Raw genomic sequence first — 25,362 nt, forward strand, 5'->3', positions numbered from 1 at the left:
GTCGTGCGGTGGCGTTCTCGCTTCCCACGCCCGGGTTCCCGGGTTCGATTCCCGGCGGGGTCAGGGATTTTCTCTGCCTCGTGATGGCTGGGTGTTGTGTGCTGTCCTTAGGTTAGTTAGGTTTAATTAGTTCTAAGTTCTAGGCGACTGATGACCTCAGCAGTTGAGTCGCATAGTGCTCAGAGCCATTTGAACCATTTTTTAGAAGATGAGGTAGAAGAATTAGTGGAGAAACTAATTACTGTAGAAAAGGGAGCCGCAGATTAGCAGAAGTGTTTTAATCTATCCATAGTGGATAGGCTAAAGAATGTAGGAAGGGAGAGTAGTGAAAGCAATCCTGTAGATATTTGTATAATCTCTGGGCACAAGGAAGGTTTCGAAAGGCGTGAAATTGTACACGACTTGCTTGAGGAGGATGAAGTCACTGTTAAGGAAGAAAAGGAAGTTCGACCAGCAATCAATCTGTTAATGCAAGCTGTACAATAGCTGATTGTGGCAGTGATTTGTGTGCTGTTAGTCAGCAATGGTTAGATGCTTTGCCTAATAAAAGAGAGCTAGTAATTATGCCTGTCATGGGAGTCCAGATAATTGTAGCCATAGGAAAAGTGAAGAAGCATGTGAAGTATGAAGTGATGTTGCCTATCAGTAAATGAAGTGATGTTGCCTATCAGTATAAATGGTAACCAGTTGTATCATAACTTTCTAGTTATTGAGGGCTTAAGAATAGCTATGCTAGTGGCAATTGATTTCTTAATGAAGTAGAAGGGGAGGCTGGACTTTGAAAATGACAGTGTAAGCCTGGAAGTGAGTGGGAAAAACATTATAGTGCCTTTCTCTAAGAAAAGAAAGCTTACAAAGAGGGAAGGTGAGCAGATTCCGATTAGATATTGTAGGAAGAGAACATATCTGGAAGGGTATAACCAAAATGGGGAAGAAGTGAAAGTAGATCCTGATAAAATGCTCTTAGTAGACAATAAATTAGAGGGAAAAGTTAGAGATATTCTTCACTCAATTGGAATGAGAAGGAGTAGCAGGGTGTGTTGTTGTGATGAATAGTGGTAACAGTGCGAGTAAAGTATGTGTGGAAAAAGGAGGTGAGAAAGTTAGACTAATGAGACAGGGGGATATAATTTGAAAAATAAAATGATCCGTTATGGTGATTTTGCAGTAGTGAGGTGTTGTCATGTTGTATATGAAGGTATACGTTTTGAAGTAGTAGTGAGAGAAGTAACAGAGATGACTAATTATAGAGTATAATAAAAGGGCTCAGAGTAATGTGGAGGAAGGGCATAACTGGTTGTAGAAGGGAGTGTTATTCTGTTGGAAAATGGTAAAGGAATTGTGGAGTGTAGTTACAAAAGTTGATGTTTAAAAAAAAGGGTGTTATTTAGCAATTGATTACTAATGGAGAGCGAGTAAGATGATTTGCATGAAGATGCATGGTCATAATGGAAAATGAATCCATTCCAAAACTGACATGAAATTTACCGGAGATGACTAATAAAATAAATCGATAGAGACGACAACCAAAATATTACTAATACTGATGCTACTAGGTGTGAAAGGTAAGAGTGAACAGGTGTATATAATGGATTTTGTAAATAGTTATATGAATTTGAACTTAATATCTTATGTGATTTTGAAGTCACGCTCAAGTTTTGAATTTGGTGTATTATTTGCTATTGTAAAAGCCTTCCTAAAAATTTTTGAAGAAGGAATCATCAAGTTAAGCGTATTTATGGAACCTGGTAAAAGCTGTCATAAAGACTTTGCCGTAGTTGTCAAGCTTTGAGAAAAGATTTAGTGGATAGGGAATATTCAGAATTTAACCTAATTAATTGATTTCAGTGTATGACTTCAATAGCAACGCATAATCTTGCTGAAGTAGTTAAACCCTTTAAAAGAAAATGCAAATTTTCTTGCAGTTTAAGAGTGAAATGTCCTGTTCATTTGCTTTGAATAGTTAAAATATAATTAATGAAAGAGTATAGCATAGGGAAAACAATTTTATACTATGTGTTGAGACGGTTATGTGTATTAGTAGTCTTAGACGAAACTATGTTTTGTAGGCCTGAGAGTGGACCAATGTGCACTGTTATGGACGCCAACCAACCAAGGTGTTGTGACATGCTAAGAGAAAAATCGTGAGGTAGAGGACACTTATGCAGTGCAACGTGTAAGGTAGGAGTGATTTCAAAATTACACTAGGACACCAATCAAAGTGCGGGTGGAGATTCAATAAGATATAGAGTTCATGTAAATAAGAGGAGGTAAAAGGCGAAAATGTAATTGTAATGGACAAGAACTATTTTATGTAAAGTCACAATTTGTGGAAAGTTTGGTTTTGAAGGAAAAAATTAATTAGTTCAGTTGTAAAGTTTTGTAAAAAAAAATTCCTAAAAAAAAGTTTTCTAAAATATTAGACTTAGTTAGGCTAGTATGCCAAGTCCGAAGCAAGAAATCTGTAACTTGGATTAGTAATTTTCAAATTTCACATTTGTTTTGAGAGTAAGGAGACAGTCGCGACGTAGTAAAATTATAAAAAGTTGTTTTCAACAGTTTTAATAATTGCAGGAGGTGCGAGGCGTAGCGCCTTCGAATCGCTCCTGTCACTGGTTAGGACGATATCGTTATACGCATGAGTCATCGACAGATGTCACCAGCTGCCATGGACATGAGTTACAGAGCTGCACGTAGTTGTACTAGTAGGTGGCAGAGGTCAGCAGTTGACGGACAGTGCTAGCAGTCGTAGTCAAAACAATGTTGTAAAGTTATGTTTGACTAATATTTAATGTATTTGCATAATTATAATTATTTTATATGTGTAATAATTAGCAGTATGAGTGTTGTATGAGTGAAGAAGAACAGAAGTAAATGAAAATTGTTTTGTTTACTCACGAAGTACCAGTTAAACTATACAGGGGATTTACTATAATTAAATGTGCAGTCAGTTTATGGTACTAATGAATCGTGAGTAGAACACAAATTAATCCGTAATTTCAGAAGGAGTAATTTTATATTTGATACTTTTCTAAATTTATTTATTTAGCAATTGCCATAGAAAGAAATGTTTTACTGTGATTGGTCATTGAAGTAAAGCGCGGGTCAGCGCGGGATAATACTGCAACCTGATTTGCTGTTGGTGATATCAGCCAATCAGAAAAACGCAGGCTCGCGCCAATCTAGGCTGGGAGCAAAGCCTTTGGTGTGATCTAAGTCAGTCGGGGCTGAGGGTTCGAACTAGAAACATCTCACTGAAAGCAGCTCCGATAAAAGTACTGTAAAATCGCGGAAAAATGCTAATTACGAGTTGGCGAAGTAGTACAAAGTGTATTTAAGTGAACGGATAGTGGAAGTCGTGTGGAATTTCGGACGGAATATCAAAATTATTGCTTTTGACTGCTAGTTAAAATCGCGTGGCGTGCTGTGCGATCTAAGACTGGAACAGGTATTACGTGTAGAGCAGAGTGCACATAATTTGAGCGAGCATTTTCATAACTAAACGATCCAGTGATCTCTATTAACTTCGGTAACGGGTGTAAATACCATAAACTGGCTACGTGTGTGATTTGGTGTACTTGGGAACTTTACATTCTGTAGACACTTAGTACGGATTTGGCAGTATTAACTGTGATCTTTATCGTAAAAATACACCTGAAAACTTACATTGCCGAGTTAAGACTTTTATTTCAGTATCAGCCACATCCCGTTTACCTGACAATTCTATGTATGTTGCGACTTGCAATAGACAGTAGTGGTCTAGTATTTTCTACTACAGCTTTTAGCTAGACAAATGAACACTGCTGGACATTGGCAGGGCGGTAAAAAGTAACGTGCCGCGCCGCAACGTGTATCCTTGGAAAAATCCTAATCTCAAACAGTGCATCAAAAGAGCACCACAATCTCAGTGCCATGTAGGTCACATTTCTTTGATGCTCTTCCAATTTAATATTCTCTGAGTGCAATTGCACTTCTATGAATTTAAAAAACCAGGAATGGTTGATATTACGTGACTGTTTTTCTCAAATGTGTCCTGAAACTGACATAAAATCAGTATTAAGAAGATGAGGTTTGTATCTGTGCCAGTGATTTCCAGCACTTAGTTGATGTAAATAACTGCATAAATAGGAGGCCACTATTTAAGAATACTGAAATGGACTGTAAGCAAGCGGATGAGCAGCAGGTCACATTAGCCAACTGAGAAGGCCACCTAGAAATGCTCGCCGGCAGCTGTGGAGTTCAATGTCACTGGTGAGGGCAGTCCTTGTTTTGAAGAGTCGCCCCTCAGCGCCATTTGCCAGAAGTCACGCTGTAAATACGGTCTTCTTTAGTACAAGGGCACCAGGAGAGTCTGTTCTAAGAACTTGCATGTGCAAGGAGGAGCTGTGCACGCACTACAAAAACCAAATGTTTAACACAATTTAAGAACAGTCAGGACTGGTTAAAATAAATAATTTAAAAGTCGGAGAGAGATGCCTGACTGTGCGACTGAGCTCTAGACTCTCTGGCCAAGGACGAAGACAGAAAGAAGGGAGGGCACAGTTGTGCACACCAGGTGTTAGGAGGTGTGTTACTGGTTAACCTCCTGAAACAAGATTCAGAGAAGGGGACCAACTTATTTTAAGACATCTTTTTACAGATCGGTGCTTGGAATATCCATAGTTCCACCAATATACACTACTGGCCATAAAAATTGCTACACCACGAAGATGACGTGCTACAGACGCGAAATTTAACCGACAGGAAGAAGATGCTGTGATATGAAAATGATTAGCTTCTCAGAGCATTCACACAAGGTTGGCGCCGGTGGCGACACCTACGAGTACAACGTGCTGACATGAGGAAAGTTTGCAACCGATATCTCATACACAAACAGCAGTTGACCGGCGTTGCCTTTTGAAACGTTGTTGTGAAGACTCGTGTAAGGAGGAGAAATGCGTAACATCACGTTTCCGACTTGATAAAGGTCGGATTGTAGCCTATCGGTTTATCGTATCGCGACATTGCTGCTCGCATTGGTCAAGATCCAATGACTGTTAGCAGGATATGGAATCGGTGGCTTCAGGAGGGTAATACGGAACGCCGTGCTGGATCCCAATAGCCATGTATTACTAGCAGTCGAGATGACAGGCATCTTGTTCGCATGGCTGTAACGGATCGTGCAGCCACGTCTTGATCCCTGAGTCAACAGATGGGGAAGTTTGTAAGACAAGAACCATCTACACGAACAGTTCCACGACGTCTGCAACAGCATGGACTATCAGCTCGGAGACCATGGCTGCGATTGCCCTTGACGCTGCATCACAGACAGGAACGCTTTGATGGTGTACTCAACGACGAACCTGGGTGCACGAATGACAAAACGTAATTTTTTCGGATGAATCCAGGTTTTGTTTACAGCATCATGATGGTCGCATCAGTGTTTGGCGACATCGCGGTGAACGCACATTGGAAGTGTTCAAAAAATGTGTGTGAAATCTTATGGGACTTAACTGCTAAGGTCATCAATCCCTAAGCTTACACACTACTTAACCTACATTTTACTAAGGACAAACATGCACACCCATGCCCGAGGGAGGACTCGAACCTCCGCCGGGACCAGCCGCACAGTCCATGACTGCTGCCGGAAGCGTGTATTCGTCATCGCCATACTGGCGTATCACCCGGCGTAATGGTATGGGGTGCCATTGGTTACACGTCTCGGTCACCTCTTGTTCGCAATGACGGCACTTTTAACGGTGGACGTTACATTTCAGATGTGTTGCGACCCGTGGCTCTACCCTTCATTCGATCCCTGCGAAACCCTACATTTCAGCAGGATAAAGCTCGACCACATGTTGCAGTTCCTGTACGGGCCATTCTGGATAGAGAAAATGTTCGACTGCTGCCCTGGCCAGAACTCACCAATTGAAAACGTCTGGGCAATGGTGGCCGAGCAACTGGCTCGTCACAATACGCCAGTCTCTTGATGAACTGTGGTATCGTGTTGAAGCTGCATGGGTAGCTGTACCTGTACACGCCATCCAAGCCGTGTTTGACTCAATGCCCAGGCTTATCAAGGCCGTTATTACGGCCAGAGGTGGTTGTTCTGGGTACTGATTTCTCAGGATCTATGCACCCAAATTGCGTGAAAATGTAAGCACATGTCTGTTCTATTATAATATATTTGTCCAATGAATACCCGTTTATCATCTGCATTTCTTCTAGGTGAAGCTATTTTAATGGCCAGTAGTGTAAATGATGTGACGAATGAAATACGCGAAAACACATTTTTGTTTTTCCTTTTAGGAAGCAGACAGTGTAATATCATTTCTCCATCACGCTTCTTCTACGATTGGGTCATCTCTGCCAGACTTCTTCTCCTCACCTTATCAGTCCAGCATCTCCGCTGCCACGCACCACTTTAAGCAGACAATACAGTACTTCGTTGAGTTAGCCACAGATGAAAGCTGAAGGCATGAAACTAATGAGTGGTTTTTGCCCAAAGCCGTCAGTTAACATTGTTAGATGCAGCTATCATAGCGAGATGAGTTGTAGGGGCAACCATATCGTTTTTACTGAGTTTCGATAATTTCAAGCTACATTCTGAACACTTGCTTACAGATACTACGGTCAATATGCTTTCATTGTTTCAGTCACAGACGCAAACGTGTACCCTTATTTAGCCCTATCTGCCTTTCAATGCTAACATTTCAGTCAGTAACATAATTGGTTTATAATATTATGTGATTATTAGAATCAGACTCCAGACCCCTTAATTAGACTCGCCGCTGAATTAGTTTAACTTTGTCAGTGTATGTCAGGTGATTTTATCATGCACATTTAATATGATAAACTGAGTTAATTATGTTCTTGTTTCATTTGGTAGGTAACGACTTCCTTATTCATTATTCTGGAGGGCAGCGATGAGCCATGTCAGATCAACAGGGCCACTTTGCACACCCCCTAATCACGTCACAACCTGTACGTTTACAATCGCTTGGTACGATTTCTTTTGAGTTAGTTACATGTAATGGTTTCTTTCTGTTTAGGATTTATTCAGTTATTTCACTTACACTTTCGGATATGATTTTGATTTTAATCGCCATGTAATTCCTCTGCATTTACTGTAAACTGAGTGAACCTAAATTGCTTTGTTCTTATTTGACACAGGTACATGCCTTCAGCCTTTGTGTCTGTTAACTTGAGTCTCAGCATGTGTAAAATGTAATATCTCATAACTCGCGAGCGCCCCTCGTGCAGGCCTTTTAGTGGGCGCGGAGGCTGAGCAGGTGAGATGATGGTGTTGTTGGGGCTCGAGGCCAAGCTCAGGAGGCAGGTATTATGCCCAAAGTCGTCAGTTAAACAGCTTTGTCTGGAATCATATTTATTGTTCACCATCTTTAAGTATGGACTGTCTTCTTCTTTGAAGCAGAAGGAATGCTGAATCGTACACTCGAGTACAACAAGGAATGTGGACACATCATTTGCAAGGTAGGACCCAATAGCGACATCGTACGGGTATGCTGATCAGGAGTCGGCACATAAGAGCCTACCGTGGTTCACCAGCGAGTCACGCAGCCTGCCTCAGCACTCTTAACGATGCAAGTGCGCTTAGGTGTGCGCCAGCAGCATACTATATAAGGTGGGTGTCGCAGAGGTATAAGTCTGGGACCAAAATTAGCAGCACAGCTTACAGCCTGGAAGGCGGTAACATGTACAGCCAAGAATCGTACACACAAGAATCATATTGCATACACCAACTCTCCATGAACGTGAGGCGATAATGACCTTACGGATTATCTTACTAGATTGGTTAACGAAAACCAAAACTACATTTATAGCTTTTGTAGACTTAAAGAGAGCTTTTGACAACTCTCACTGATATGCTATCTTTAAAATTCTGAAGGTAGCAAGGGTAAAATACATGGGCGAAAGGCTATTCACAACATGTTCAGTAACTAGACGGCAGCCATAAGAGTCGAGGGGCACGAAAGGGAAGCAGTGGTTTAGGAGGGAGTGAGGCAGGGTTGTAACCTATCGACAGTATTATTCACTCTATATATTGAGAAAGCGATAAAGGAAACAAAAGAAAAATTTGGAACAGGAATCCAAAAACAGGGAAAGAAAAGAAATCTTGAGGTTCGCTGATGACATCGTAATTCTGTCAGAGACAGCAAATGACTTGGAAGAGCAGTTGAATGGAAGGGGCAGTGTCTTAAAAGGAGGATATGTGAAGAACACAAACAAAAGCAAAACAAATATAATCGAATGTAGTCGAATAAAATCAGGTGAGGCGAGGGCATTAGATTAGGAAACGAGACACTTAAATTAGCAGATCCTGTTATTTGGGCAGCAAAATAACTGTTGATGGCCGAAATAGAGGACAGAAAATGTAGACTGGCAATGACAAGAAAAGCGTTTCTGAAGAGTGGATATTTATTAACATCGAATATAAATTTAGAAGTTAGTAGGTATTCCCTGGAAGTATTTGTATGGAGTGTATTTGGATGGAAGTGAAACATGGATGTCAGTTTAGAGAAGAAGAGAACAGAAGCTTTTGAAATACGGTGCTGCAGAAGAATGCTAAAGATAGATAGGTAGATCACGTAACTAATGAGGAGGTATTGAATAAAAAAGTGTGGTATAACGTGACTAGAAGAGGGGATCGGTCGATAGGACACATTCTGAGACGTCAAGGGATAACCAGTTTAATACTGGAGGGAGGTGCTGTTGGTAATAACTGTAAAGGGAGACCATGAGATGAACGCTGTAAGCAGTTTGAGAATGATGTAAGTTGCAGTAGTTATTCGGATATGAAGAGTAGCATCGGGAGCTGCATCAAACCAGTCTTAAGACAGAAGACCACTGTCACTGCAACCATATCAGATGATGTAGACTTATCAGATTTCGAACCTGAATCTACCCAAAAAAAGTTGAAGACATGTTACCAAAGTTGGAGTCAATAGGAGGGGCTGTTTTTCGAATAAACCAAGAGCAGACTCATACGAGCGCAGAGCAGAACCGAGTCACTGAAAAAATGTGCGTGATAGATACCATTGCGAATTAACAAACTCACATTGCGGAAAAATTGAGTATAGGGGGTTGTTCTGAGGAAACAGTCAGCACAGTAGATTCCATTTCTGCTGAACACGTCCACATTTCAATAAAAAACAGCGCAATAGATTCCAAAATAGAAAAGACTGATGTACATATATCTGAGAAAAGCCGCTTGGATAGTGAGAATTAACGTAACTGCTGAAAGTTATCTCCCCGAATGGATGGCGTTACGGACGAGATAGACAAAAACGAGGAAAGGAAGCTTGATAAGCAAGTTTCCTCGATACGAAATGAAATGTCTACTGAACTGCACGACAGCGCAAAGAAATAAACGAACGTATTGCCCACTGGAGCCACGAGAGAAGCGAACAACAACAAAACCGGAAGGGCGCACCGAAATCATGTAAGGAACATGGACGCGTTCATTTACAAGGTCGTGGGAAAACGATAAGAAGAATTTAATATTGGCCACGTCTATTACGTGAATAATTTGAATAAAGAGGCGTAATCTGTGCACCCCGAACTGATGAATAGCTGAATCTAAGATAGGCACTCACATTAACAATAGTAATGCATGTGTTGCGAACGGACAAGCCCATATACAACAAGCTGTGGGGATAATACCATGTTTTCCACCATATTACATTTAGGAAAACAAGCTCGGACCGAGACAGTTCACAGCATTTTCGCTTAATCAACATGAAACACACCTGTTGTGTTCACAAAATCAGCTGTCATTCCTAATAGTTAGAATGATATATAGACCGTTAAGTTTGTACTAGGATGCATACAGAGAACTGCATTATGGGCTACCGAAGGACCTGAGAGATATTGAATTGATAATCACTTCGAGATTCTTGTCGAAGGGACATCAAGGAAGACTGCGTAAGGAAGTGTTTATTACCATCATGTATCAAAGTAAGCAAAGCACTCTGTGTGCTCATTTTGAGAAATATTGGGGTTAGGACATGGCACCCACCTACTTAACAACACTTCCAACTTGCGCAATAATTCCTGACACCTGTTATCTGCCAGTGTGACTGTATTAGGAATTGTTGACCAAGTTTGGAGGGTTAATAAGTAAGTGGGTGTCAATCCCAATATTTCGTCTTGTACAAATATCTCTCAAAGTGAGCGCATGGAGTGGGTTGTTTCCATTTATTGGTGTAGATGAATGATTTTAGGAATATTTTATTTAAATCTAAATACAATACATTTAATACACGTATACGGTGTAATACTGTTTGAAATACTTTGTGTAAGAATTTAATAAGTTTATATTTCAAAACAACAGTTTCGCACAACATGAGGGTGTTAGTAGTAGGATAAAGTGGGTGCTGACACACTTTTAATATCAAATTGATATGCTAATAAATTATCAGTTAAGCTATGCACCCTCCCTTTCCCATGGTTTATGACCCACTGAGGGTTGATTTATGACCATCTAGGGATAATCAGTTCCACCCCTCTGCCTCTGCCTTCTTCAAAAAATGGTTCAAATGGCTCTGAGCACTATGGGACTCAACTGCTGACGTCATTAGTCCCCTAGAACTTAGAACTAGTTAAACCTAACTAACCTAAGGAAATCACAAACATCCATGCCCGAGGCCGGATTCGAACCTGCGACCGTAGCGGTCTTGCGGTTCTAGACTGCAGCGCCTTTAACCGCACAGCCACATCGGCTGGCTTGCCTTCTTCCCCACACCTCTGGGATAAGAGATATTTGTTCAGTACTGAGCTCTTTTTCTCCTTCCAGGGAAGTACAGCCCTCCCCTACCCTCCCCCTACCCTTCCCCATACCCTCCCCTACCTGAAAATAGGCGAGAAAGTACTCACTCTGTGCTGGAGAGGAAGTCTCTCAGAGCACAAAATTCAAATCAGTGTCAATAACATATTGCTGCATATTCTTTATTTACTCTATTTGTGAGAAACAAGTCTCCTCCCTGGTGGCAATTAACTCAACTGAGGTACCTCCACTCTCATGATGTCACCTCATATCCTATTGATGGAGACTGGTGAACTTAAGTGAAATCCTTACTGCACTGATCGCACAACCGATCGGTTCCACAGAAATATTGAAGCACTTTTGATTGACTGCTTGCATATTTGGTGAGAAATATGTCATATGTTGCAATTTGCAGGAAAAACACTTCTCATATATCTGAGGTCTTGTATGCACCAACAGGTGATTACACAAGCACCCTCGTCCACCACAACAATACATATCCGGTGAAAGAACCTTCCAATAGCGTGTCTGCACTGACCGCAGGCCAGATGCACCGACCGCCTAGAATATATAGGTGCTTACTGATTGGATACAGGACTACACACAGTGGAGGAGACAACTTTGTCCCATTCCATTACCCCAGAGAGGATGAGAGGTGTTCGCCTTAATGCATGGGCCTTGACTGAACTAGTTTAAAAACTATCACAGAGGACTCTGGAACCTTTTTTTTTTTTTTTTTTTTTTTTTTTTTTTTTTTTTTTTTTTTCTCTCAGCATTTCCCTTGGGAAGAAATAGAGAAACAGCATTCACTCCCTCCTCAACATGAAAACTGGTGGGAGGTAATAGGGATGCAGGAACGTGATTGTGACTTTGGGGGACATAAGACAGATGAACGCTCATTTACAGTGAGTCAGTGGTAGACCCACGAAGTGTCAACAGGAATTGGGATCCTCATCTGCCTCCGCATTGCAGAAGAAGTGTAAAAGTAAGCACTCATTATGAGCTTTTGCTACTATTACTGCATATAGCTTTGTCAAGTTCTTTGTTCAAATCCATGTCTTTGTCTGTGGATGCTTATTGTTTTTCCTTCTTTGTTCAGCGGCCTCCAATGTATCCGGACATCCTGCAACCTTCAGCGTGTCTGGACCAGCAACAATCAGCACCGGTCTTCAGGGCCTGAGGGCCTGCAGCGAAATCCAGTGTGTTGGGTCAACAACAGCAGGAGCGCCTTGGAATCCTTAGTGTACGAGGTGGAGCAGGACAGCGAGCACCTATTATGCAAGCCACTCATTAGCGAGTACACCCAGCCAGCCCCCAGGCTCAGAAGAACTGTTGTGGGAGGTCTACACCACGTAGTGCAGGTCAGTACTGGTCTTCGATACATGCAGCATCCCAGAACATTCTGGTGTTGCTGCAAGAGGAGAGTGTTGATGTGCTCGATGAGAAGCTGCCAGTTCCTCGCAGTGCTCTAATGCCATTCATTTCAACTTATGGTTTATCATCTAGCGGTTCAAAGCACTTAAATATTGGTATAGAAGCATCACTGGAAAGTGAATGGTGTGTTGCGTCAGGGATTGAAAATGCATCAAGAAGTGTTAAAGTGCAGTTTACAGAGTTGAAACTGGATAATCTGTGTTGTGCAGAACCCTGTACCTATCAACAGATGACCAAGTATTCTCCATCTCTAGACATTTACTGTGTTGCCCTGACGATGTCTATAACATTATTGTACTACGGCGTGACACTCATGGCGACATCTGGAAGTTGATCCATTTATGTGGAACACTCCACGGTCACAAATTTGTGCCATTCCTTGTGAGGGAAAGACTGAACTGCGGGCTGTTATGTGTTCAAAAAGTGTATAGAGACATTGTGAACTATCCCTGTAAGTGCTGTGCCCACGCAAACCATTTAGAAAAGTGCATCAATACGGTGTCAAAAGAAGAAGCCAAAAGACATCCATTAGTCTGAGAGAAATAAACGCTGAGTTCTGTGCGTACAAGAAAACTTCATTTCAAAATGCTGTATTGCGTTGAAGACCGAGCCAGTGAATTCTTACAGATGTATACTACTGCTATGTAAATTAAAAAAATATTTTGCAAATCTTTGTTGTTGTTCTTATATAGCTACCTTGTCATTACATAACTTAAGGTGTAGCCATTGTAGCTCAGCTGGTAAGATGATGGCTCTATACTGGCTACACATATTATTATTATTATGGCAAGTGTTCGTTTCTCTCTACAGGTCCATTGCACATATAAACCTCATGTATTCGGTATCATGGCAGGGTTGGTGTAGCAGCAGAACTTTGTTCTAAGTGACTGGTGCTGTGATGGTGCAGAAGAAGACTGGAAGAAGAAGAAGAAGAATGGGATACTCCTACCTGATAATATATGAGCAATATTTGTAAGTCCATCCAACTGTAGCAAGACAGATGTTCTCATGTCACTACTAACACACCTGGAGGGAGTCCGCCTTGACCATGTGTGTATATTTTCAAAAATGCTGTTTCAACCAAAGTGTCAGTTACTGGAAAAGGTACTGCAGGGTGGAGACGGTGCAACATACTTGACATGCAGTCAAAGCAATCAAATCCCCTCTACAGAAAAACTATAGCCAACACAGCGTTCATATTTGATGATATTTCTGTGGAAAACCAGACTCAAATTTTGTGATATTATTGTTTTGGTCGTCATATGTGAATTGACGTATTTTATTTGAGTCAGACATATTCCAGAATCCTGAAACAGTTGGTGAGGGGTAATGCAAATCTCATTATGGCTTTCAAACAATCTCATTATAGCTTTCAAACAAGACAGTTCGAATTTAAAACGCATTTCCCAGGCTCATCTAAGAACCAACATCTCATTCAGTGATTCTGCAAAGAGATGGAGTCTTGTTGCAGTCACACACAATACTGTTTTATCGTTACTGACAAATTAAGAAAACTGTGTGAAAGTAGGTAAAGACGGAACGGTCGTGCGGTAGCGTTCTCGCTTCCCGCGCCCGGGTTCGCGGGTTCGATTCCCGGCGGGGTCAGGGATTTTCTCTGCCTCGTGATGACTGGGTGTTGTGTGATGTCCTTAGGTTAGTTAGGTTTAAGTAGTTCTAAGTTCTAGGGGACTGATGACCATAGATGTTAAGTCCCATAATGCTCAGAGCCATTTTGAACAGACGGAACTTCCAGGAGTTTCCCTATATATAGCTACGAAAAAAGCGACGACGATGTTAGTATACGTTGCACCGTGGACAACTTCGCGCATGTGTCAGGCACTCAGCCTGAAAGGACGAATGTGAATAGAAAGAGAATACGTCTATACTTAGATGGATAATTTCAGTCTCTCGAACGTAAATTAAGGAGCTAGAGACATCTGCAAAGATCCTTCCGAGACTGATCAACCGATTAGATGCTATGGTTACGGAACTAGAGATACATACACAGATCATTCTGGGAAAGAAAGTAGACAGCTGTAAAGGTTGTTGGAACTTAAAAGACAGTACATGACTTAACTGCAAAGGTTGAACGACATGCAGCCTGTGAACCAGTCCGCTTAGTGTATAACAAGATATCGACTAAGCACAAGGTCATTCCTGCACAGAAGCCTGTTCGAGAGAAGATATGGTTGCTAAGGTGAGGACATTTGGATCGAGAGCAGACACTGAGAGAAATCTTTAAACTAATTACTGAATCTCTCGATGAACTCTCAGCGAAATTACACCACGACGAAAATGCAGCTGCCGATTTCATTATCTGTCACAGCAAAGCTAGGGTAGACAAAACATTCGATATCAGTGGTGAGAAACCATGCACAGTGGGCATGTGGCCTATTAGTTTAAAAAAAAACAACATTACAGATAGGTGACAACGAATTTCGAAGAACAACTGGTCTAATGAACCTCATTTTCCCAAATTCCACAAAAACAGTAAAATTTTTACCCAAAGATCTGGAGACTTATCGTGAAATACTTCAATTTACCTATGTACACAGGAAAGTACGAAATTAGTGCTGTGTGAAATACACAGACGTTATAAAACCATTCTTATTTCACAGTTGGCGTAGCAGTGGTGAAGGCACTGAAATTCAGCATAAAAGAGTCAGAAATCACCCCCCCCCCCACCATCCCAGTATATATATTACAACGACCCCGGTGAGGTTGTAAATCCACTATGATTCCTGGTGCCATCAGCTGATTTCAGTGAGGTTCTCTTAGTAATGTCCCAGCTTAGAGAGAGAAGTAAAATCCAATAAGTATGGAGACCGCAGTTCGAGAACTGCACAAACCAGCACGAAAAACATACCCTCGTAGGAATGTTACGATCAAAAGTGACTTATGGCAACTGTGTTGGGGAAGTACCAGAGCTCCAAGTGCTAATAGGAAGCACTGAGGCTCAAATCCTTATAAGCACTGAAAGCCGGAGATAAGTTCAGCCGAAATTCTTGAGGAGAACCTAACGGTGTTCCGGAAGGATAGGCTAAACACAATTGGCAGTGGCGTGTTTGTTCCTGTTTGAAGTAGTTTATCTTGTCGCGAATTTGAAGAAGATACTTTCTGTGAGTTAGTATTGGCAGAGATCATTCTTGGAAACAGGAATAAAATATCGACCTCCAAACTGAGATGATACAATTGCTGAAAGGTTCTAAGACAACTTGAGATTACACTTGCCCGACTCATGCAATTATAGTTGGTGGTGACTTTAATTTACCCTCGATATAGTGGCGAAAATACATGTTTAAATCTAGAGGTACGCATACAACATCATCCGAAATTGTGCGAAACGCATTCTCTGAAAATTAAATCGAGCAGTTACTTCACGTGCCACGCGAAAAGTAAGCGGTTGTGAAAACACACTTAACCGCTTACCTACAAATAATTCTGAGCTAATAACGAGTATGAAAAAGGATTCAGGATCGGGACTGCCGTAGCGAGATTAAATATTGTAACCCCCAAAAATAAACGAAAATTATACCTATTCAAAAAAGCAGATAAAACTTCACTCGACGCCTTCCTAAGAGACAAACTCCACTCCTTCCTTATAAACAATGTTAAGTGTAGACCAGATATGTGACTTGAATACAAAGAAAAAGCATCGACAGAAATTGGGAGATTTGTTGTTGTTGTTGTAGTCTTCAGTCCTGAGACTACTATGATGCAGCTCTCCATGCTACTCTATCCTGTGCAAGCTTCTTCATCTCCCAGTACCTACTGAAACCTACATCCTTCTGAATCTGCTTAGTGTATTCATCTCTTGGTCTCCCTCTACGATTTTTACCCTCTACGCTGCCCTCCAATACTAAATTGGTGATCCCTTGATGCCTCAGAACATGTCCTACCAACCGATCCCTTCTTCTGGTCAAGTTGTGCCACAAACTTCTCTTCTCCCCAATCCTATTCAATACTTACTCATTAGTTATGTGATCTACCCATCTAATCTTCAGCATTCCTCTGTAGCACCACATTTCAAAAGCTTCTATTCTCTTCTTGTCCAAACTATTTATCGTCCATGTTTCACTTCCATACATGGCTACACTCCATACAAATACTTTCAGAAATGACTTCCTGACACTTAAATCTATACTCGATGTAAACAAATTTCTCTTCTTCAGAAACGCTTTCGTTGCCAGTGCCAGCCTACATTTTATATCCTCTCTACTTCGACCATCATCAGTTATTTTGCTCCCCAAATAGCAAAACTCCTTTACTACTTTAAGTGTCTCATTTCCTAATCTAATTCCCTCAGCATCACCCGACTTAATTCGACTACATTCCATTATCCTCGTTTTGCTTTTGTTGCTGTTCATCTTATACCCTCCTTTCAAGACACTGTCCATTCCATTCAACTGCTCTTCCAAGTCCTTTGCTGTCTCTGACAGAATTACAATGTCATCGGCGAACCTCAAAGTTTTTATTTCTTCTCCATGGATTTTAATACCTACTCCGAATTTTTCTTTTGTTTCCTTTACTGCTTGCTCAATATACAGATCGAATAACATCGGGGAGAGGCTACAACCCTGTCTTACTCTCTTCACAACCACTGCTTCCCTTTCATGTCCCTCGACTCTTATTACTGCCATCTGGTTTCTGTACAAGTTGTAAATAGCCTTTCGCTCCCTGTATTTTACCCCTGCCACCTTGAGAATTTGAAAGAGAGTATTCCAGTCAACATTGTCAAAAGCTTTCTCTAGGTCTACAAATTCTAGAAAAGTAGGTATGCCTTTACATAATCTTTCTTCTAAGGTAAGTCGTAAGGTCAGTATTGCCTCACGTGTTGCAGTATTTCTACGGAATCCAAACTGATCTTCCCCGAGGTCCGCTTCTACTAGTTTTTCCATTCGTCTGTAAAGAATTCGTGTTAGTATTTTGGAGCTGTGGCTTATTAAACTGATTGTTCGTTAATTTTCACATTTGTCAACACCTGCTTTCTTTGGGATTGGAATTATTATATTCTTCTTGAAGTCTGAGGGTATTTCACCTGTTTCATGCATCTTGCTCACCAGTTTGTAGAGTTTTGTGAGGACTGGCTCTCCCAAGGCCGTCAGTAGTTCCAATGGAATGTTGTCTACTCCGGTGGCCTTGTTTCGACTCAGGTCTTTCAGTGCTCTGTCAAACTCTTCAATTTCATCTTCATCTACATCCTCTTCCATTTCCACAATATTGTCCTCAAGTACATCGCACTTGTATAGACCCTCTATATACTCCTTCCACCTTTCTGCTTTCCCTTCTTTGTTTAGAACTGGGTTTCCATCTGAGCTCTTGATGTTCATACAAGTGGTTCTCTTTCCTCCAAAGGTCTCTTTAATTTTCCTGTAGGCAGTATCTATCTTACCCCTAGTGAGATAAGCCTCTACATCCTTACATTTGTCCTCTAGCCATCCCTGCTTAGCCATTTTGCACTTCCTGTCGATCTCATTTTTGAGACGTTTGTATTCCTTTTTGCCTGCTTCATTTACTGCAATTTTATATTTTCTCCTTTCACTAATTAAATTCAATATTTCTTCTGTTACCCATGGATTTCTACTAGCCCTCGTCTTTTTACCTACTTGATCCTCTGCTGCCTTCACTACTTCATCCCTCAAAGCTACCTATTCTTCTTCTACTGTATTTCGTTCCCCCATTCCTGTCAATTGTTCCATTATGCTCTCCCTGAAACTCTGTACAACCTCTGGTTCTTTCAGTTTATCCAGGTCCCATCTCCTTGAATTCCCAACTTTTTCCAGTTTTTTCAGTTTTAATCTACAGGTCATAACCAATAGATTGTGGTCAGAGTCCACATCTGCCCCTGGAAATGTCTTACAATTTAAAACCTGGTTCCTAAATCTCTGTCTTACCATTATATAATCTATCTGATACCTTTTAGTATCTCCAGGGTTCTTCCACGTATACAACCTTCTTTCATGATTCTTAAACCAAGTGTTAGTTTCCTTCTCTCCCTTTTCCTACTACCGAATTCCAGTCACCCATGACTATTAAATTTTCATCACCCTTCACTATCTGAATAATTTCTTTTATTTCATCATACATTTCTTCAATTTCTTCGTCATCTGCAGAGCTAGTTGGCATATAAACTTGTACTACTGTAGTAGGTGTGGGCTTCGTATCTATCTTGGCCACAATAATGTGTTCAGTATGCTGTTTGTAGTAGCTTACCCGCATTCCTATTTTCCTATTCATTATTAAACCTACTCCTGCATGACCGCTATTTGATTTTGTGTTTATAACCCTGTAGTCACCTGACCAGAAGTCTTGTTCCTCCTACCTACGAACTTCATTAATTCCCACTATATCTAACTTTAACCTATCCATTTCCCTTTTTAGTTTTTCTAACCTACCTGCCCGATTAAGGGATCTGACATTCCACGCTCCGATCCGCAGAACGCCAGTTTTCTTTCTCCTGATAACGACATCCTCTTGAGTAGTCCCCGCCCGGAGATCCGAATGGGGGACTATATTACCTCCGGAATATTTTACCCAAGAGGACGCCACCATCATTTAATCATACAGCAAAGCTGCATGCCCTCGGGAAAAATTACGGCCGTAGTTTCCCCTTGCTTTCAGCCGTTCACAGTACCAGCACAGCAAGGCCGTTTTGGTTATTGTTACAAGGCCAGATCAGTCAATCTTCCAGACTGTTGCCCTTGCAACTACTGAAAAGGCTGCTGCCCCTCTTCAGGAACCACACGTTTGTCTGTCCTCTCAACAGATACCCCTTCGTAGTGGTTGCACCTACGGTACGGCTGTCTGTATCGCTGAGGCACGCAAGCCTCCCCACCAACGGCAAGGTCCATGGTTCATGGGGGGGTTGGGAGATTTATACCAAATAAATTAACAAACGACTTAGCTAATCCTATTTGGAAAACAAAACGGATCAGAAAACTGTTGCAGAAACAATGAAAAAAGCGTACCAAATTTAAATGAACCAAAACCTCCTAGATAGGGGATTCTTTACAGAAGCTCGAAATTTAGTGCGTGATTCAATGCGGGATGCTTATAACAGTTTCTACAACGAAACAGAAAGTGCAAAGAGATTCTGGTCGTATGTCAAGCACCTAAAGACACAGTCAGTGCGCTCTCTTCACGATAGCAATGTAAATACACTCCTGGAAATTGAAATAAGAACACCGTGAATTCATTGTCCCAGGAAGGGGAAACTTTATTGACACATTCCTGGGGTCAGATACATCACATGATCACACTGACAGACCCACAGGCACATAGACACAAGCAACAGAGGATACACAATGTCGGCACTAGTACAGTGTATATCCACCTTTCGCAGCAATGCAGGCTGCTATTCTCCCATGGAGACGATCGTAGAGATGCTGGATGTAGTCCTGTGGAACGGCTTGCCATGCCATTTCCACCTGGCGCCTCAGTTGGACCAACGTTCGTGCTGGACGTGCAGACTGCGTGAGACGACGCTTCATCCAGTCCCAAACATGCTCAATGGGGGACAGATCCGGAGATCTTGCTGGCCAGGGTAGTTGACTTACACCTTCTAGAGCACGTTGGGTGGCACGGGATACATGCGGACGTGCATTGTCCTGTTGGAACAGCAAGTTCCCTTGCCGGTCTAGGAATGGTAGAACGATGGGTTCGATGACGGTTTGGATGTACCGTGCACTATTCAGTGTCCCCTCGACGATCACCAGTGGTGTACGGCCAGTGTAGGAGATCGCTCCCCACACCATGATGCCGGGTGTTGGCCCTGTGTGCCTCGGTCGTATGCAGTCCTGATTGTGGCGCTCACCTGCACGGCGCCAAACACGCATACGACCATCATTGGCACCAAGGCAGAAGCGACTCTCATCGCTGAAGACGACACGTCTCCATTCGTCCCTCCATTCACGCCTGTCGCGACACCACTGGAGGCGGGCTGCACGATGTTGGGGCGTGAGCGGAAGACGGCCTAACGGTGTGCGGGACCGTAGCCCAGCTTCATGGAGACGGTTGCGAATGGTCCTCGCCGATACCCCAGGAGCAACAGTGTCCCTAATTTGCTGGGAAGTGGCGGTGCGGTCCCCTACGGCACTGCGTAGGATCCTACGGTCTTGGCGTGCATCCGTGCGTCGCTGCGGTCCGGTCCCAGGTCGACGGGCACGTGCACCTTCCGCCGACCACTGGCGACAACATCGATGTACTGTGGAGACCTCACGCCCCACGTGTTGAGCAATTCGGCGGTACGTCCACCCGGCCTCCCGCATGCCCACTATACGCCCTCGCTCAAAGTCCGTCAACTGCACATACAGTTCACGTCCACGCTGTCGCGGCATGCTACCAGTGTTAAAGACTGCGATGGAGCTCCGTATGCCACGGCAAACTGGCTGACACTGACGGCGGCGGTGCACAAATGCTGCGCAGCTAGCGCCATTCGACGGCCAACACCGCGGTTCCTGGTGTGTCCGCTGTGCCGTGCGTGTGATCATTGCTTGTACAGCCCTCTCGCAGTGTCCGGAGCAAGTAAGGTGGGTCTGACACACCGGTGTCAATGTGTTCTTTTTTCCATTTCCAGGAGTGTACTATCAATAATAGTGCTGTTAAAACAGAGTTACTAAAAGCACGCTTCTGAAATTCCTTCACCGAAGAAGAAGAAGAAAATACTCTACAATTTGAATTAGGAACAGCTGCCAACATAAGCAATTTTGAAGTAGTATCCTCGGAGTAGTGATGCATTTTAAATTACTTAAAAAACGCAAGTCTTCTATTCCAGACTGTAATTCAATTAGGTTCCTTTCAAAGTATGCTGATGCAATTTCTCCATAATTAATAATCATATATAACTGCTTTTTCGACGAAAGATCAGCATCCAAAGACTGGAAAGTTGCACACCAATATTCAAGAAAGGTAGTAGGAGTAATTGGCTCTGAGCACTATGGCACTCAACTGCTGAGGTCATCAGTCAGTAGGAGTAATTCACTAAATTACAGCCCCATATCATTAATGTCGATATGCAACAGGATTTTGAAACGTATATTGCGTTCGAATATTATGAATTACTTCGAACAGAATGGTGTAGTGTGAAGGATTTAGAAAACGTCATCAAGGATTTAGGAAACATCGTTCTAGTGAAACACAGTTAGCGCTTTACACACAAGAAGTTATGCTATTGACAAGGGATTTCAAATTGATACCGTATTTCTAGATTTCCAGAAGGCTTTTAATACTGTACCACACAAGCGGCTTATAGTGAAATAGCGTGCTTATGGAATATCGTCTCACGTGTGTGACTGGATTCATGATTTCCTGCCAGAGACCACAGTTCGTAATAACTGGCGGAAACTCACCGAGTTAAACAGAAGTGATTTCTGGCGTTCCGCAGGGTAGTGTTATTGACCCTCTGCTGTTCCTTAGCTATATAAACAATTTAGGAGACAATCTGAGCAATCGTCTTAATTTGTTTGCAGATGATGCTGTCGTTCATTATCTAGTAAAATCATCAGATGATCAAAACAAATTGCAAAACGGTTTAGAAAAGATATCTGTATGGCGCAAAAATTGGCAATTGACCCTATATAAATGTATGAGGTCATCCACATGAGTGCTAAAACGAATCCGTTAAACCTCGTTTACAAGAAAAATCAATAAAATCTAAAGGCCGTAAATTCAACTAAATACATAGGAACTACAATTTCGAACTACTTAAATTGGAAAGGACAAAATTGTGCGGAAGGCAAATCAAAGACTATGGTTTATTGTCTCTGCACTTCGGAAACTGTGAAAATCTCACTCGATCAGTTTGGGAAGTATGACTTGTCAAATTATGTCTTGTGTTTGGAGGTATGTACCAAATCGCCCACATTAAATTTCTGTCTATATGGCATCAGTATTTTAGTATGATTATACATTGTATCCATGAGCATTATGCTGAACATCAGTAAGTCTCATTTTTATTGTGCTATGTTTGGTTTTATAATAATGTGCAATTATTTTTGGGAGGATATCTGACCACTTGTATGAATGTTGACATTTGACCTTTATTGTTCTGTTTAGATATTCCATGATAATAGCCTTCAGATGGATGATTGTTGTGTAGTGATGTATTCCATACTGGTGCATCCCGGTCTTGAAATACCTGTAATAAAACTACCATGATCGGTTAGGAGGTTGTCGGGGCATTGATTCGTCCCAGTTTACAACAAATACTCAAACACCTCCTTCACATTTCCTCCATTAACAAGTAATGCCCAGGCAGATTTGAAGTATTTATTAATAACCATCAAAATTTTTTGAATCGATTATTCTCATATGAATATTCCCTCATATCCATAAGATCAGCCTCATCTGCATCTACATGGATACTCTACAAATCACACTTAAGTGCTAGCAGAGGATTCATTGAACCACCTCCGCTAGCCGCTGTGGCCGGGTAGTTCTAGACTTTTCAGTCCAGAACCGCGCTGCTACTACGGTCGCAGCTTCGCATCCTGCCTCGGGCATGGATATGTGTGACGTCCTTAGGCTAGTTAGGTTTAAGTAGTTCGTCTAGGGGACTGATGACCTCAGATGTCAAGTCCCTTAGTGCTTAGAACCATTCCCTCTTGGCTCTTATAAATATTGTATATTACATCTCTCTCCCTATAGCTTACCCTTATTTTTCTCAGAATTTCGAATATCTTGCACTATTTTACATTATCGAACGCTTTTTCCAGGTCGACAAGTCCTATGAACGTGTCTTGATTTTTCTTCAGTTTCGCTTCCATTATCAACAGCAACGTCAAAATTGCCTTACTGGTGCCAACTGATCGCCATCTAACATACCCTCTATTCTCTTTTCCATTCTTCTATATATTATTCTTATCAACAACTTGGATGCATGAGCTGTTAAGCTGACTGTGCGATAATTCTCGGACTTGCCAGCTCTTACAGTCTTCGGAATCGTGTTAATGATGGTTTTCTGAAAGTCAGATGGTTTTTCGACAGACTCCTTACATTCTACACATCGACGTGAATAGTCCTTTTGTTGCCACTTCCCCCAGTGAGTTCAGAAATTCTGAATGAATGTTATCTATCCCTTCTGTCTTATTTGATCTCAAGTCCCCCAAATCTCTATTAAATTCTGATTCTGATACTGGGTTTCCTATCTCTTCTAAATCGACTTCTGTTTCTTCTTCTAACACAGACAAATCTTCCCCCTCATAGAGGCCTTCAGTGTACTCTTTACACCTAACCGCTCTCTCCTCATTTAACAGTGGAATTCCTGTTGCACTCTTAATGTTACCACACTTGCTTTTCACTTCACGAAAGGCTGTTTTGACTCTCCTATATGTTGAGTCTTTTTCGATTTATACACATTTTTCATGCAGCTACTTCGTCTTAGCTTCCCTGCACTTCCTATTTGTTTAGTTCCTCAGTGACTTGTATTTATTTAGTACTGAATTTCCCCGAACATTTTTGTACTTCCTTCTTGCATCGATCAACTGAAGTGTTTCTTCTGTAAGCCGTGATTCCTTCGCAGTTACCGACTTTGTACCTATGCTTTTTTTTCTTTTTTTTTTTTTACAATTTCCCTTTTCAGTGATGTCCATTCCTCTTCAGCTGTACTTCCTACAGAGCTGTTCCTTATTGTTGTATCTACAGCCTTAGAGATCTTCAAGAGTATCTCGTCATTCCTTAGTACTTTCGGTTCCCGCTTCTTTGCGTATTGTTTCTTCTTGAATAATCTCTTAAACTTCAGCCCATTCCTCATCACCATTAAATTGTGATCTGAGTCTGTATCTGCTCCAGGGCAGCCTTACAATCCAGTATCTGATTTCGGAATCTCTGACTGACCATGATGTAATCTAACTGCAATCTTCTCGCATCACTCGGTTTTTCCAAGCGTACCTCGTCCTCTTGTGATTCTTGAACACAGTATTCGCTACTACTAGCTAAAATTTATTACAAAACTCAATTTGTCTTCCTCCTCTCTCATTCCTTGTCCCAAGCCCGCATTCTCCGGTAACCTTCTCTTCTACTCCTTTCCCTACAACTGCATTACAGTCCACTGTGCCTACTAGATTTTCATCCCCCTTTACATACTGTATTACCCTTTCAATATCCTCATACACTTTCTCTATCTCGTCGTCTTCAGCTTGCGACGTCGGCGTGTGTACCTTAAGTATCGTTGTCGGTGTTTGCTTGCTGTCGATTCTGATAAGAACAACCCTGCCACTGAACTGTTCACAGTAACGCACTCTTTGTCCTACCTTCCTATTCATAACGAATTCTACTCCTGTTATACCATTTATCGCTGTTGTTGATATTACCCTATACTCATGTCACCATAAATCCTTCTCTTATTTACACTGACCCCTAATATATCTACATTGTCATGGTCTCCTCCTCCTTGGCAGTCCCCTCCCGGAGATCCGAATGGGTGACCATTCCGGAATACGTTTCCAATGGAGAAATCATCATGACACTTTTTCAATTACGAGCCACATCTCCTGTGGATAAACGTTACGTGTCAGTAATTCAGTTGTTTACTTTGCTATTACCTCCTCATGCCCTCGATTGTTGTTGATTCTTTCGCCTTTAGGGCCCACCCCAAAGACAAAAGCGTGCTTTTGGGCCGTCCTCCATCCTCTTTGAGAAGGCCATTTGCAGAATGAGGGTGACTTGTTATGCCGGTTCGAATCCGGGACCAAGGAAGTTTTGATTATTAATCAAAGCCGCTACCCCTAGACCACGTACTGATTTAATAAAAATATATTTTCACACACGCAAAACTAAGGATTTTTTTCTTAGAATATACACTTGCACGATAGCTGCAATAGGATCTCTGTCCCTCCCTGATCTTGCTCCTCGAAATCATTTACAACAACAACAACGCCTCAGACAGCATCATATTACCTATACGATAAATTTTTATTACGAAAAGAATAGTATGTTTGGGAGCAACATATTATGTACACAGTACTGCGAAGAAAAAATGTATATAATTTCGATATTGATGCTGCTTCTGTCCGTTCTCAGCCTCTAGTTGATCTACGATTTGGTAGAGGTACGCTGAAACAACAAGAAAAAAAATTCACACCGACATCTGAACTAATGCTATGAAATCTGAACAGAGGCTACGACACTTTTTTAACTTTGAAATCTGAACATTTTTACGAATACAT

This window comes from Schistocerca serialis, chromosome 5 (assembly GCF_023864345.2).
Source record: "Schistocerca serialis cubense isolate TAMUIC-IGC-003099 chromosome 5, iqSchSeri2.2, whole genome shotgun sequence".
NCBI lineage: Eukaryota > Metazoa > Arthropoda > Insecta > Orthoptera > Acrididae > Schistocerca > Schistocerca serialis.